Below are 17,348 nucleotides of genomic sequence, written 5' to 3'. Positions count from 1 at the left end.
GACTTTGAAGTAGTACGTTAACAACTCGGTATTGCAACAAGGAATCTTGATTTTCTGAAAAACAAACTAAAGAAGGCAACTGATGAGCTCGTCCATGTTCAATCCCTAGTTGCTGACAGAGTTTAGAGTGTTTTAATCATCTTTCTTGTTTTATCTTCCTAGTATGTCATCTTTTGGCTTAGTTGGAAGAATAACTAGTGCCTTGAATAGCAATAATTGTGACTACACATAACTATTATTTTTCATCTTTTTTTTTAGGTTTATTGGTATTAAATTCTAAAAATATTTGGAGGATGATGTTTTGCAGTATTAAACTTTATGATTTGATATATTGCAATTTTTTATGGGATTGGTGTTTACGTCCGTGAACTATGTTTGTCCCATACTTTTTCAAAAGTAAAGTCGTTCGTGTTCGGTATTCACGTACTGGTAAAAGAATGAATGTACTTTTGGAAAATACAAAAGTTAAGCCTATATTGTCAATTATTTGATGGAAGATAGGTTAAAATCTTTTGTTTTCAAGGATTATGTCTATTATTGTCATTATGCAAATTATGATTGAAGATAGAGTGAATCCTTGTGTATTCCACAGTATTGATCATCCCTGATCCATATTTTATGTATTACTGTGAGGCTCCGTAATATATCTTATGTTGAGCATTATACAACCAAGTTGATTTTCTTAGCTTAGTTGTTGTTCCGTGAGATATGTTATGTCAAGCATATTGAACTAAATTAATCCTCTTGTTTGGTTATTTAGTTATTGCTCTGTAAGTATTCTTATGTTGAGCAAAACAAATTACAATTAAATTGATTGCTTTTGTAATTAGTTTGGTTATGTATTCCGATTAGATTAATTATAGATTCTCTTGTAATTAATCTAGTTGAGTATTTTCGTGACTCCATAAGGTTTTCTTGTGTTGAGTATATGAACGGTTAAGCTAATCATTTCCTTATGGTTAACTTAGTCGTAGCTCCATAAATTCTCTTATGTTGAGCACAATGAATTGAATTGATCACTTTTTGTGTTTAATTTGGTTGCGTATTCCGATTAAATTAATCATGGGTTTACTTGTGATTAATTTGATTGAGTTTTTGGATATAGAAAATCATTCTCATGGTTTTTGGTGTCCAATAAAAATCCTTCTTTTCTTTTGAAATTAAGGTCGCACGTTGTTGTTCTTTCGGGAATGACATCAAATGGGGGAGAGTTCTTTTGAACTTGTGCTTAATGGTCATATCTTGAGGGGTGTGCGGCTGTGGAATTTTAGAGGGGTTATCTTGTATATTTAAACTCCTTGATGAATGCATTTAGCTTCGGCTTTATGATTCCATCTAAATTAGTTGGTATGTATTTTTCTTTTAGTCATGAAATGTCTCTTTCGAAAATTTCATTATGATCCCGTTCTTGTACCTTTGCCAATTTTATTGACAAAAAGGGAGAGAATTAATATGTAGTTCACACTACAAATACATATGGTTTTCGGATCATTGTGTAAGGGGGAGTGGTTTCCATGTGAGATGGAGTATTGACTAAGGGGGAGTGATACATATCACCATAGTATTATTGTTGAAGTTGTGATACAATTGGACTTTGACAATGTGTAATAATACTATGACACTGTATAACAATGATCGAGACCGATGCTTTCTCATTGTTATAGCTACGGATCTTCAACAGCGGTGATGCTAAACTTACAACCTTTAGGATCATTGGAGTAATTGGAAGTCACGAAGATTTCGAGGAATCTTGAAGATTAGACATGTGGAATAGGAGCTACTAAAGTTTCTTTATCTTTTCTGTATTCCATATGTATTGATAGTTTTGTCACTAAAATTGACAAAGGGGGAGATTGTTAGAGCATTGCTCGGTCGAACTCGCATGCATTGCTATCTCAAGCATGTTTGTAAATGTTAGTGATCAAAACTATAAGTCTTGATTTCTAGTCTATTATAGCTAAGTCTCGGACTCGGATAGAAAGTGTAGTTGAGCTCAAGGACTTCATGGTGATTCATCATACAATAAGAAGAACTACTCAAGGAACCGGTGGAACTTCCACTAGACCATTTTTTGGGATTACCAACGGGTGCATGCTGTTGCAAAAGAGACTTGCAACAGCAGCCAGCCGTTGCAAAAGGTGGCGTTGCATTTTCTTGCAACAGCTCTCTAGACGTTGCGAAAACTTTTTCGCAACAGTTTTCCTTTCAGCCATTTGTAATTTTTCTTGACTTTGCAACTGTTTCGGCCGTTGCGAACAGGTTTAGTAACAGCTGGATGCTGTTGCTATATTCTTTTCGCAACATCTTCAAGTGGTTGCGAAATTCAGAACCAAAAATACTTAGAACGGATAATCTTAGCCAGACCCGATTTTAATATTCTAGTTCTAACTTTAGCAATAGTTTTCAGCCGTTGCCAAAATTTTGCAACATAAAAAAAAAGTCAAAAAAAAATTCGTTGACCTAGTCAAGAGTTCCCTGCAACATTTTCAGGACAAATCCAGACTGAATACCACCGAGAGAACATCCAGTGCCATACTGAACAAAAAAAGTCTTCCATTTTAACATTATATTCAGGCCAATAACATACAACCAATACCCAATGAAGTTCATCTTCTAAATAATGAGAAGATGATAACTTTCAGGAGACATTTCTTAAGCTTTTGAAGAATGATATGCACAATCAAAAGATAGAAAAATTTCAATATATTTATTAAGTACAGTTATGAGTTCACACTAGTTCAAATTCTAGAGAATTACAGAGATGATATAAGCTATCATATATAGGTTCTAATTTTATGTTTTCAGTATAATAGATACCTGTCAGCAGGGAGTATGAATCACTCCTTTCACTGCATTATTGGTTCTGCATCAAAAGAGTATTTATTTAATACGGCTTCATTATCACCATCTTTCCATCACATCTTGTTCTACCAGAGCTATGTGAAAGATCTCTGAAGTGCTAGGAAGCTCGTAATGTATAACCTGAATATAAAGAGATGATATTACTAGACAAGAGAAAGAATATAAATGATTGGTGATTTGCAAGGGTCTCAGGATTATATACTTGTAGACTGCACATTATATGCTCAGATGGCAAAAAAGAACTAAAAAACAGAAGGAACTTGGATACTGTCCAACAGGTAATTACCATATATAGATACATTATGCAGAAGTTACATATCGAAGCAAGATAGAAACTTAGTGTCTAATCTAAACACTACAACACACAATTTACTAATGAAATACATTTTGGATAACCACGGAATATGTTTGCACCTGTGTACTAAGAGGACACCCACAATGGGCACAGCACCTCCATTAATACTCACTTATGCTGGATCAAGTCTACTTTTGTTGCTGCAATACAAAACTTGAGATCCAAAAGCCTATGGAGGAGTGCACATAATTACCTCGATTAGGATCAAAAGAATTATAAAAAGCTTTGCATATAAGTATGCAGGTATAGAAAGATTATGTATGAAATTAACACACGGGCATAAATGACAGGAATTAGATTTCGCTACGTTATGTCCATAACTAACTCAGAACATTCACTACAAATTATATTTCAGTTTTACTGAACTACCATTTCAGTACGTCATCTCAATTTATCATCCCTGACTACTAAAACAATTGAAACCGTCCTCAAGCATCTAGTTGTAGAAAATAAAAGTATTTGTAACTGTAAACAACAATACTAGAGAGCTTACCACGCCTGCCTCAGGGTTTTCAAGATTGACATTTGGATGGACCCAACCGTCCGTATTGCCTACATGTAAATTTGATTTCAGTTCAACAACAAGTATAAAAAACTTAGAAGAATAGCACATACAAAATTCTAGCAAAAGAACAAACCTGAACTTAGCAAAATTTGTCATGTGACTTCTGTCAATCAGCTATGAACTACACATCTTCGTACCGACTGTTTAAAGACATCTTAAACTAGCTTGTAGCTAAAGGTAAATGTATTTACCTGCACCAGTGCAACAACACAACACCAGCTGCTCCTAATAGGTGACCGATCATGGACTTAGTGGAATTCACTCTCAACTGCAAAAGCATAACATGTCATCAAGCATGGGCATATGCTCCTAAAAAACAGAAAACCAAAAGGAAAAAGAAAATGAAGATGTAGTTTTAATGCAGCGAAGTTACATCGGGATTTTGGCCAAAACAACGGATGATAGATTAGTACTCCTTCAAGTCACCAGCTTGTGTTGATGTTGCATGAGCGTTCACGTAGTTGACATCTTCTCGGGAAACCCCAAATTGAGCTAAGGCCTTCTCTATACAAAGAACAGTACCTTTTCCTGATTGTACAAAGGGAGAAACCACAGTCAATCAAGGCGAGCATGCATCTATGTTTGTCCCAGACATGAGCGTTGGACATGTTTCTCAAGGCAATCAGGCAATGACCAAGACGCCGACTTCCTTACAAAAATAGTAACATTCTGAGTTGCAACTTTCTTACCTTCTGGATGAGGCTCAGTCATATGAAGTATCTCAATATGAATTATCTAACCTCAACTTTTATAGATCCATGTAATGGTAGTTGCCAACAGTTAGAATATCTCAGTTCTTCGTTGGTTTCCCTTATCTGCAAAACACAATCAATTAAAGCCAAAAACTCTTCTAACCAAAAGCAATGAGTGAAAGCCACTCACGACATCATCAACCAAAAACATAACAAAGAACAAGCTAACCTACTTACAGCGATTGCAAGAAAATCAAATACTTCATACATTCAGATGAATATATTAGTGAAAGAAATATGTATCCATTCAGACCAAGCATTTCTTAAAGAAATATATATCCCTTCTGCAGCTGGTTGTACAATCATTACAAATAATCACAAAAGCATAAATAAATATAATGGTTGGCAATGAAAAAGAAAAAGGTTATCTTGTTCTATTGAACTAAGTTCTTACTGATATAAGGAGCGACACTGCACCATTTCAGTCACTGCATATTACAGTTCAGCTGCTTACACAAATTCTCCATCAATATCCTTTAACCCATTCATTCACTACTACATCCATTCTTAACACCTTAGCCATACAATCTCCAGACCTTCTTCCCTGTAGCATCCAGAACAGAACAACTCCAACTGCATCTGACCCTGCACCTGCAACTTCCTCTTCAGCTACAACCAAACCAGTTGCAATGTATTCCCGCATTTCTGGATTCATCACAAACCAGAACCACCAAACATAACTGCTTCATCCCTGTACTTACATTCATCTAACCCTTATGCTTATCTCAAATCCAAATCCACCTCAAGAAAACCATTTAAACAGCTGTTTTGGTTCCTCCTGAGTCTCTTGAACACAACCACCACAAACAGCTCTTGATTTTCACGCTCGAGTTCAAACTAAAATCAACCTAAAACCCATTTTCCATTCATCTGTTCATTACCACCAAACCCTAGCTTTTCATGAATCTGCTGCAATTTCTTCATTCAACCATCTTCTTTCTTCATAAACCCATTTCTTCTTCACCTGCAGATCTACAATCAACTGATTCGAGAAACCATCAATAAATTGTTTCATCACTTCTTCTTCTCAGCATTAACCATCTCTTCCTGTCCAAATCACCCAAATCAGCTTCCTGTCAAACACAACACCTATTCAATCTCTGTGAAACAAAAAAAAATCCCTAAAAATCGACAAACCCTAGAAACTAGTGAAACAAAATCTATCAAATCCCTAGATCCGTATTCATAATTTAAAATCAGAATCAAATTAACCAACCTCATACGAACTATGCGAGAACAAGTTTCACCCGTTTATAATTATTAACCATCAATCACGAAATCAAAAACAAATTAGATAAATCTGATGAAAAAAAAAATCAAACCTAAAATAAATCTGCTAGTTACATTTGTTGGTAGATTTAGAAAGAGAGAAAGGAGGATTTTAAGTCAAACCGGGAGAAGCTCATCCAAAAATAGAGCTAGAAACAATTGACCAACGATGATGAAGAAGAAGAGAGTAAAAACTTGCAAGAGTATGAGTACGGGGAGGGGGGGAGCATGAGGAGGGAGTTCTTTCGAGAATGGAAAGAGAAAATGGGATAGAATGACAGAAACTTGGGTTATAACGTGTTACCTTGCACACGGTTAGTTCGCACGCCTGCAATTCAGGTGTTACCTTGCACACGGTTGGTTCACATGCCTGTTTTTGTCAGCCGTTGCGAATTATAACTGGGCCAAAAATTTCGCAAAGGCTGACTGCAGTTAAAATTTTGCAAGTGCTATAAGCAATTGCGAATTTTAGAGCAGTTGCAAAATCAGTTGCGAATTCGCAACTGCGTAAGAGCTATTGCAAATTTTAGTTGCTATTCCGGAAAAATGGTGTAGTGTTCTCGACAAAAAGGTATGTGAAGACTTGAACTTATCTGTCACTCAAAACTCTATATACTCTATCTCCTACTCTTTGAGACAAGAATTCCTATGCTATATATATATATATATATATATATATATAATAGACTTGGATTATACACATTTGGTATTTCGAGCTGAGTATACCTCGCCTATCTATATCTCGAAATATGTGTTAGTAAGCTTTTCGATTTAAACATTTTATCTTTACCTAGTGACGAAAGTCATGATATGTTTCAATCACTTTGAAAATTGCTTTGACGAGAAATAGTGTAACAACTGTATAACGTCCTCTAAAAATGTTTCAATGATTTAAATGAGAGTTTAGATTACAGAACCAATGGTGGACATAAGCATTGTTGTGGAAACACATTTATGTATAAGTCCTATTCCTTGAACCAAAGTTTGCGAACTTTGTTGATCAAGAAAACTGGAAGAATGGAGTGAGCCAAGTCCGCGAACTGCCGAAGTTCTCAAACCCGAGAATTTCTGCTAGAGTTGACAAACTACTTGCGTGAAGCTAAGTCCGCAAACTCATTCCGCGAACCGGCGAAGTTCTCAAACCCGAGAATTTCTGCTGGAGTTTGTAAACTCTGCCCGGTAACTTTAGTCCGCGAACCTAGTCTGCGAACTTGAGAAGGTTATATATCTGAAGATGATTTCTGAACTTAAACTTAAAAAGACTAAGGAATGCAGTTTGAAAACTGTGGCTATAAAAGTTCATGAACCGATTCAAGTGAATCAAATCATCTTTGCTGCAATTGTGTCTTGTGTAGTACATGATATTTCCTTGCAATTGAACAACTCTCTAACTAGTTCATTTGAAGTCATTTGAACTAGTTATGATGAATAAGAACATGGTTCATATGAAATGCTCATATGGCTAACCTTTTGGTTAACTATTGTTGAACCAACAAGTGCATACGTTTGGGTACGGTTAACAAACCTAGAAGCGTGCATTGTCAAGTGTGTATAACAAGCTAAGTTTTCTATCTAACGGTTGAGAAATATTATCTTGAATCTAAATCAGGTTTTCATATAACGGTGAATATTGAATGCTTTGTTACTAAGCTAACCTTGATTGCAAACCCTGGTTTGAAAAACTATATAAAGGAGATATCTAGTATTGTGCAAAACTAATCCCATACCTTACGTGTGATACTAGTTTGCATGCTAGAGTCGATTCTCCTTTAACCTTTGGTTTTCTTCTTCTAAAACCAGGTTAATGACTTAAAGACTTCATTAGGATTGTGAAGCCACACCGATACTACTTTTATCTTAGTTGTGTGATCTGATCTTGCATCTTCTATCGTACGAGTACAATCCGATTGATTGGCTTAAGATTGATATCTCCGATAGGCAAGATATAAAAAGTAATCACAAACATCTTCGTCTCATTGTTTTTGACTCCGCAACATCTTGTTTCGCTACCATACGATTAAGATTGTTGTGAGGTGATTGATAAATCTAGGCTGTTCTTCGGGAATATAAGACCAGACTATCAATTGGTTCCTGTTCACCTTGATTATTATCAAAAGACAGAACAAAACCGTTAGGGTTTATCTGTGGGAGATAGATTGATCCTTTGATAGACTTGTCTGTGGAAGATAGATTTGTTTATTGTCAAAGCCTGCGATTTTGGGTCGTAGCAACTCTTAGTTGTAGCTGAGATCAGCTAAGGGAATCAAGTGCGCAGTATCCTACCGGGATCAGAGGCGTACAACAGTACATAAATGGCCTTTAACCACGCCAGATATAAATTTCCATGTTACGCCTTTTTGGTTTTGGCGTGTCTATAGGGTATACTTCTACCCTATAGACGCACCATGTTCTATGGGCGTGTTAATATAAGTGCTTACAGCCACGCCAGGGCTAGTAGTATGTCAAAATATCAACTGTTTAGTCACGTTAACCAGTCTATGGCCACGTTAACCAGTTGTGGTGTGTCCATAAAATAGTCATGCCACTTGAGGCGTGTTTAAAAATTTAGTTTTATTAGACACGCCAGTATGCGTGTCCATAGTGTTCGATTTGCAGACACGCCGGTTAATTTGCGTGGCTATAAAGTTGGTTTTATTAGACACGCTAGTATGCTTGTCCATAGTGGGCGTTTTATAGCCACGTTGGTTGTATTGCGTGGCTAAAAAAATTAGTTTATTGGACACGCTAGTATGCGTGTCCATAGTGTGCGTTTTATAGACACGCTGGCTTATATGCGTGGTTTATATGCGTTTTATAGACACGTTGGTTTATATGCGTGGTTAAAAAGTTGGTTTTATTAGACACGCTAGTATGCGTGTCCATAGTGTGCGTTTATAGACACGCCAGTTCTATTTGTTACTGGGTATGGGTATACATGAAATGGGTTGTAACTGCGAAAACACTGGCCCAAATCCGTTGAGGGCCTTTTTCTTCTCCATCCCAAAAGTCATTAACTGACTTTCAAAAAATAAATAAAATAGCTTCTGCCCAAATTCGAACGCATGGTCTCGACTCGAAGGAGATAGGTAAGAAGGCGAATCAATCCACCAAGGTGCCCGTCTATAGTTGTTTAAGATTAGTTACAATAACCTGTTTTTGCTATTCCATAGGGACGAAAGGATAGTTACAATCTATAGATGAATCATTTGATGCTCTGTAACTCACAAAAAAGAAATTTTCCCTCCTCATGCTTTGCAACTCATTCATCCCTTTTACCCCAAACCTATATTTCCATTTTCTCCTCCTTTACTACTCTTTCACACCTTTAATCTCAAACACTAGTACAAATGCTTGGACTTGGTTTTGTTGTTGTTTCTTGCTTGCTGCTGAATCCATTAAAATATTTTGGTGCTTAAGTGTTTTAATGGATTCAACAGCAAACAAGAATACAACAACAAAAACAAGTCCAAGATGCTCTGCCAAGTTAACCTGCAGCTGAATGGCTATAAATAACTCATCTGATAGACTTGCTTTCTACGAATGCATAAAACCAAATGGTTGACCTAGCAATGCACCTCTTAATTGGAGTAAAAGATAATGAATTAAGCGACTAGATTTAGGCTTTGGAAATAGGGTTTAGCAGAGTAATGACGGATTTGAAGAGGGTGCGCATGGCATTGAGAAGGCGTTAATAGCCAAGCGACAGACACTTGACCAAGCTCCATAAAAGACCATTTATGGCTAAGCTACTACCATTATTTAAACAAGGCAGGGGGATAAACGGATTATTATACCAAAAGAAGAAATCATAGAAACAGAGATTAAGAAAACAGATAGTGGCAGAGAATGCTAGTAGTTCTGCAAATGGAAATCACAACGAGCCACCACCCGATTCAGATGCAACGGTACGTGCAAAGTTTACAATTAGGACTTTATCAAGCTCTGAGATTGAAAGTTTGATTCCTTTTCTGAATCAGGAGAATATAAGGAAGAAATAGCAAGAGGAGCGAGAAGAATTTGAAAGATTAAGGGTTGAAAATGATGAGGAATTTCAGTTGTGGATGAGAAAGTTGGATGCCAAAGAGGCACGTCGACACAGGAAGAAGCTTCAACTACGAGGAGAGTGGAAATATTCATGGGGAAAACTCGCAGTGCAACTGAAAGTGATAGTGAAGATAAAGAAAAGAACTGTAAAGGAGTAGAAGATGAGGAGAGAAGTAATGATTCGATGAAGAGAGATGAGAGCAAAAGAAGCATAGAGGAAGAAGAGGAAAAGGAAAGAGTTTGAAGATGTGATGTACAAGTGCTATCTCGCCAAAAAGAAGAACAACCCTCGTAAGTTTGCTCGAACCATGTTAGAACCCCTGAACATGGATTCTAACGGAGAGGAGATTACTGGGTTAGACCTCGATGGGGAGCCTGTTTTTTCCGGTGGTGAGATGGTGGTTTGCAGTGAAGCAGAAGATGAGAAAGAAGAAACCGAAGATGATGATCTCCATGGTCCCTACACATCTTCAGACAATGATGATGGTACTGGTGCCTACCATGAAGATGATGAGTTAAACTACCGCAGCAACAGTGATGGCGATTCTTGGTGATTGCATTATAGGTACTGCCAAATCCCTTAGAACTAGATTAATGTGATATTTTGATTACTATTTCTCTTGTGCATCTTCGTGAAAACTTGTGGGGTTGATGGTACTTTATGTTGCTGAAGAAGTGTATTTAGAATGGGGTTCGATTTCAGACATTTGGTGGTTATGTTTTGTTTGATAGATGCATGGTTTTGATGAAGATCTTAGAAGATGTAAGGTGATTTTGGGGTTCAGTTTGCAGCAGGTGCATTGTTTGGATAGTAGCTGGGAGAGTTGCATTTTATGTCAGGTAGATTAGTAATGTTGCAGCTTTGAATTTTGGTTGTAAAAAGAAAGTTGTAATTGCACTGGTAGCCTGTCGGGTGTTTAGAATTCGTATTCTGTTTTCTTTTTTAGATGTAATTAAACTAGTTGTGTTCTTCTAGTTGTTTGAATTTTCAGTAGTATTAAACTTGTGATGGATGTAGGTATGAAGGGTTTGAAGAAATTTGTCAGTCTTTATTGCTCTTTTGATTTCAGTAGTACTGGATTGAATACAATAGATGTACAAACAAGCAATGTTCTTGTTGAATGATTCTAAAATTCCAATGATTGTAAAGTAGAGATTGGTAGGAACGGCTGAATTATTGAATCAATAGGGTATATAAAATGCTGGTTAAGATGGTAAAAACTAGGGTATTACTCCAGTTTATAAAATGTTATTGGAGTAAGATTAATTCAAAGACTATTTTATGCCCAATTCTAAAAAAAAAATCTATGTGCAAGCCTAGTACTATTATTACTAATCCTAACATGATAGAATATTAATTCAACAATCAGTAAAGCCAAATTCAAACTCATCCGACATTGCTAAAACCCATCTGCATATAAACCCCACCATGATTTAAGAATCAATTTTTTCAACAATCCATACATTCATTCTCTAGTTAACAGGAAATTCCAAACTGCTGACTTAAATTTGTACCAAATTCAGTACCATGATGATCATCATTACCAAAATAGTATAACCCAAAACCAAAAACAAAGGCTAAGAGTATATAATTTACACTAACCAGTTCCTTGAACAAAAACCAAAAAATGTTCCAACCTAATCATTCATTTATTAGCAAACATAAACAACTACATTCTATCACCTGGCTTCATTATCGCTTTGTCCTTGGAAATGGTTGCCCAAATGCAGTCGTTTGAGAAGCAGGGACTGCTGTTGGTACTGGTGCTGGTGCTTTCCTTTTAGTTCTACCCTTAATGTCGTCTCAATAGTAATCATCCCTGGATGTCCTTTGCAGGTCAAGTTTATCTACCTTCAGCAATTTATACTCATTCCGACAAATAACTGACGTACTGAGTTCCTCGTCGACTTCATCACCAGCATATTTCCAGATTTGGGTAGGTGTACCTAACACAATAGACTTTTTTTATTTTTCTGGTCTGACACATAAAATACCTGCTTAGCTTGGGAGGCTACAATGAAAGGATCATCCTGGAGTCCCAACTTATCAAGATCAACCAAAATGTAGCCAAGTTTGTCTTTTGAGACCCCTGCTTTGGTAACCCATTTACACCTGAAAAGTGGCATTTTCAGCGAAGGATATGTCAGCACCCATATCTCTTGTAAAACACCATAATAACCCTCCAGATTAAGGATAATCCCCGCTTTTCTAATGTGCATGTCAGTTACCTCTACGTAAACCCCGCTATTCTGGTTAACGGAACCATCATGAGATTTTGTGCGAAACAGGTACCCATTGATGTGATATGCTTCGTATGTCTCTAATTGTGCATTCGGTGGGATTGATAGCCACCTTAAGTCCTGATTGAAGTTTTCCCTAGAGTCTGTCCATGGACTCTCAACCTGAAATACATTATAAGGATTAGCCTCCGTCTCAACCCAAAAGTTACATATAGCAAGAGTGACATTTTATGCAAACTCATACTACTTTTTGTAACCATTTGGAGAACTCTTCACGATGTTTAGCTGTCTATCACTCATACCAAGATATTTATCCTTCAAAAAATTCCAGTGTCGGTTGGACAGTGCAATGATTAATGTTATTATCTTTACAGAAATTCGGACACAAAATCAAAAACTAAATAAAAAATGAGGTTATATGGTTAGATCTAGTTATACTTACTCAATGTAAGGATTAAATTCAGGAGAATTCCGCAATACATATATATGCGCTTTATCAAACAGATCCTTATCAACACGAGGAAACTTAGGATTTGACATTGGTTTTCCACTGAAAGAATAAGAATCTTCTCCAGTGTCAGATGTGTTGATTTTTCTGGTGGAATTCTGACTGTATCATTCATGCTTTGTTGGTGCTCACTGATAACCTCAATTGTCTCTTCCGCAAGGTTCCCTTCAGCAATGTTTCCTCCATTCTGTTTCTGTTTCGCACATGCCCTTTAATTACCTTCATGCACCTTTCAAACGGATATATCCATTGAAAGAATACAGGACCAAAAATTTGCACTTCCCTGGTAAGATGCACAGTTAAATGAACCATGATGTTGAAAAAGGATGGAGGAAAGTATTTCTCGAGCAAGCACAACGTCACAACGAGATCCGACTACAATTTTTCTAGCTATGCCACCTTGATTTCTTTGCTAGATATTTCCCTTAAAAAGAAACAAAACCTGATAATAGCATATCTTGTTGTCTGTGGCATAATTGATTTAATCGCAATGGGAAAAAAATGCTACATTAGCATGTGATAATCATGCGATTTTAGTCTGATAATCTTTCGATCTTTTCGATTCACTAGGGTTGAAAAGTTTGAACAATACCCTTGTGGAACCTTTATCTTGTATAATGTTGCACATAACTTGTCCTTTTCCTCCGAGCTTAATGAGTGACATGTTGCCTTTAGTATATATCCCCCTTTGCCATTTTCACGAGGTTGCAACTCGTCTCTAAAACCCATCTCCTTCAGGTCCATTCGAGCAGCAAGGCGGTCTTTCGACTTAAATTCATTCTTCAACAATGTTCCAACGATACTCTCGCATACATTCTTTTCGACGTGCATGAAATCTATGCAATGGTGGACAACATGATACCGCCAGTAGGGGAGGAGTCGGAACCATATATTGAACTTTCTCCAGTAGGGCCTTTCGGTCTCCTTATCCTTTCCCTTCCCATTTTTTGGGTCGATGGTCTTTTTGATTCTCTTCATCTTTCCACCTCTTCCAGGGTTATCCTGCATAAATTCCACCACAATGTTCTTCCGTCCCGTTCCCCAATTATTATTTATAGACTTTACCTCATTGTATATTTCTGACGGGGTCATAAGTTCCGAAAACTTTTCATTTTCTTCTTTTCCGTTAAACCCCTTCTGACGTCTGAATGGATGACCGTATGGTAGGTATCTTCTATGCCCGGAATAAACCTCTTTTTTACAATGTTTTAGCCTGACATAGTAAGTATTTCTCCCACACACCTTACAGGCGTCTCGTCCCTGGTAGGGGAAACCACACAGTGTACCGAGAGCCGGTAATCATTTATTGTCCATAAAACAACCGCACGTAGAGTAAAAATCTTCTGTTTCAGCGCATCAAAACATTCGACTCCCTCAAACAATTCCTTGAGATCCTAGACAAACGGTTGTAACATAACATCAATGTCTTACAAGGACCTCCATTGATAATTAATGACAGCATGGTGAACTTTCTCTTCATACACAACTCTGGCGGAAGGTTGTAAATCACTGTCAGAATTGGCCACACACTGTGTTGTTTTCGCATGCCTTTGTTTACGTCAACTGAAATTCCTAGTCGCAGATTTCGAGGATCATCACGAATTACGGGATATCTTTCATATATATTTTTCCACGCTGGTGAGTCTGCCAGATGCTTTAAAACACTCTCTTCTTTCTTTCTAGTGTCGTTCCATAATAAATATTCGACAATTCTCTTTGATTGAAACAGCCGTTTCAGTCTTGGGATAATTAGGAAATACGACAAGACTTTTGCCGGAATTTTTTCATGCACCTCTTGGGTGGTGTCGTCAACTTTCCATCTTGATTCCCCACAGGTGGGACACTTCATGTGATCCTTGTAATCCTTCCTATAGAGAATGCATACATTGATGCATACATGTATCTTTTCGTAACCTGAACCCAAATCTCTCATCACCTTCTTAGCTTCATATGAACTTTTCATCATCTCATTTCTTGGAGGGAGCATGGATTTTAACAGTGGTAGAAGTTCAGTAAAGAACTTGTCGGAAGCTCCGTGCTTTCTCTTCAAGTTAAACAATTCACACATTGCAGATATCTTTGTAAAATCGGCACATCCTTCGTATAGGGGTTTCCCAGAATCTTTGAGTATCCGTTGCATCTTCTCAGAATCCTTTGAAAAGTTATCTCCTAATAAAGCACTAACCATTTTTATTGTCTCTACAACATGTGTTGGTTCATCAGAGTGCGGACCGTCGCTGCCATTACCATCCAGAAGTGTCCACCTTGATGACTCATCTCCTTTTCCGTTCTTAGTCCATACGACATAATTTTGAATGAATCCAGAAGAATATAAATGAAACTTAACTTTATTTGACTTGTGCACATATAGGTTGAGACATTTCACACATGGACATAGAAACTTAACTTTGCCCTTGTCGTATGGTTTCCGTTTCCCTTTCGCAATATCCTGTTGGTATGTATGCGTAGCAAACTTTATAAATACATCAACTCCGTCTTGATAACGCCATTGGGTTCTATCGGTATACATCCAAGATTTATCCATTACTCTAGGATCCATTATGAATTCTCAAATACCTGGACGGAGAAAAAACTTGTCAACATCTTGTGAAAATGTTATTGTGGTCCGAATAAAACTACGAATTATCATTGATAGAGTAATACGTACACAAAGAGTAATCAGAAATCATAATGTGAGTTCAGTTATCATATAAGAATCATACAAATAATCAGAGGTTAGGTACCTACATACAGTTGCATGTGAAGACAATATTTACCCTACTATGACCGTTAGAGTTACAATCTCAGTTAACAAAGCAGTACTGAAAAGAATTACTTACACGGTCGATCCGATTATTCCGCAAAGCAAAACTGACTAGGAAATATATGGTTTATCCAGGACATGAATCAGATGATCAAAGTAAACAACTTGTTCTGCTTTCTAGGGGGGTTAGAAAATTTAAGAGAAGAAACATGAAATGATTTAAGACGAGAGAGATGAACACAGAAGGTAAATGGAGATTTGGCGATATTTTTACTAATAAATAATTTGGCAAAATATTTAAGTGTATATCCTAAATAATTTGGTAAAATAGGAAGGTAAAGATCCCAGGGTTTCTATATTTCGCCTCTTCCATTCTTTTTTTAATATGATAAGAGAAGTATAGAATTTTTTTTTTCTATTTCCTTACCTAGGGTTTCTCTATTTCGCCTCTTCCAGTCTTTCGGCCGCGCAAGTAAGAGAAGGAAATAACTTTTTTTTTATTTTTTCCCTAGTTATTAAAAAGCTACTTTAGTTAACCAAAATGACATTTTACGTAGGTTTATCACGTCATTATGACATAGTGGGTAGAATAGATGCCATTTAGACTATGGAACGTGTTCGATTAAGTCTTTATCTTGGGAATAGGCGTGACCCTCCAAGAATTTATAGTTTATTCCTGATAGAGTAGTTTATTAGGGGATTAACAGGGAAACCAAAGAGTTAGAGAGAGAGAGCAAATAATTTCAAAGAGAAATATGTAGAGGGAGATTACTGTTTACAGATTTTTTCTAAATCAAATCGTTCTAAATCAAATCAATCAAAATGGATGGTGATGATGATCAACACAGAAGAAAGGGTAAAGCCCCCATGACTGAAGAGCAACTATTGAAAGAGTTGGAAGAGAAAGAAAAACAAGAAAGGTTATTGAAAGAGTTGGAAGAGAAAGAAAAACTAGAAAGGTTATCAGCTACTATGCAGATGATTGGGAAGATGGCCAAGGATGATCTGGAGAAGGTACAAAAGAGACACTAGTGGAAAATGGGTGCTTAGCGACCTACGGCAGAGACCCCCGGTAACAGTAGTTGGGCCGCTGACCCGTAAAAGCAGTCTCTGATATGATAAAAACAAGGAAAAATTCCGAGAGCATTAATATCCGTCTCAGAATAATTACTATTTTACCCTAAATCTACTGCCGATCCCGCGACCCTTCCAAACCGATTCACATTTGATAATTTTTTTATTATTTTATGGAGCATATAAATACTTCTTTCTCTCACCCATTTCCAGTCTTTTTCTTTTTCTTTCTCTTTCTTCTTCTGCTCTTGGTCTCCTCTCTAACCTAAGGAACTGGCTTCATGGAAATGGAGAAATCAATTAAATCGTTGCTCTTAAACATAGCCCCTTTCCCCGTCAGGAAGAAATCCATCTATTGTTCTTGAACCATCTTCTTCTTTTCATCTTTGCGGTTTAGGAGAAAACTGAAGAGATCTAGAAACATCGTGACGAGATATTGAAATTGAAAGAAGATGAGTTGGAGATTCAAGGGAAAGAACAGCTGAAACTTAAATTGAGTTGACGAAATTGCAGAAGTTGAAGGAATTTAATCCTACTGTGGTATAGCTTTCTTCATCTCTGGTTTTTAAATTTAGGGTTCATAAATTTTTCATAACGGGTTTCCATATCTTGATCTTGATTTGATGAATCAGAGTTTCTGATTAGGGGTTTTGATTTTTAGATAAAGGTTTTTCGTTTATTGATCATGAATTGTTGAAATAGAACTTTTGATTTAGGGTTTTGATCTTGATATTTGATTTCTTTTAGATTCAGGGTTTGGCTAATTAATAAATTCTGAATTAAGGGTTTCAATTTCTTGATCTTAGATTTCTGAATCTGGGTTTAATTTTGATTTGGGGATTTTTTTTGTTGGTGCAGAGTCTTCCACTGGTTCAATCTCTGAGAGAGAAAGAAGCAGAAGAACCCAGAGATGA

At 36.8% G+C, this 17,348-nt stretch overlaps 1 long non-coding RNA gene across 2 annotated transcripts; it reads right to left on the bottom strand.

Moving 5' to 3' along the window:
- Positions 1-2,725: 2,725 nt before the first annotated feature.
- On the bottom strand, positions 2,726-6,044 carry LOC113353566. 2 transcript variants are annotated; one of them, XR_003361375.1, is made up of 8 exons: positions 5,751-6,044; positions 4,929-5,607; positions 4,472-4,597; positions 4,156-4,310; positions 3,974-4,050; positions 3,711-3,769; positions 3,277-3,386; positions 2,726-2,982 (listed from the first exon to the last, which is right to left on the bottom strand). It is a non-coding gene; the product is annotated as an uncharacterized LOC113353566 (long non-coding RNA). The 2 variants fall into 2 exon arrangements; XR_003361374.1 differs by having other exon boundaries at positions 4,472-5,607.
- Between the last annotated feature and the right edge of the window lie 11,304 nt (positions 6,045-17,348).

Source organism: Papaver somniferum, chromosome 2 (assembly GCF_003573695.1).
Source record: "Papaver somniferum cultivar HN1 chromosome 2, ASM357369v1, whole genome shotgun sequence".
NCBI lineage: Eukaryota > Viridiplantae > Streptophyta > Magnoliopsida > Ranunculales > Papaveraceae > Papaver > Papaver somniferum.
The sequence above is the reverse complement of the archived record's forward strand: the minus strand, read 5'-3'. Positions and strand labels throughout refer to the sequence as shown.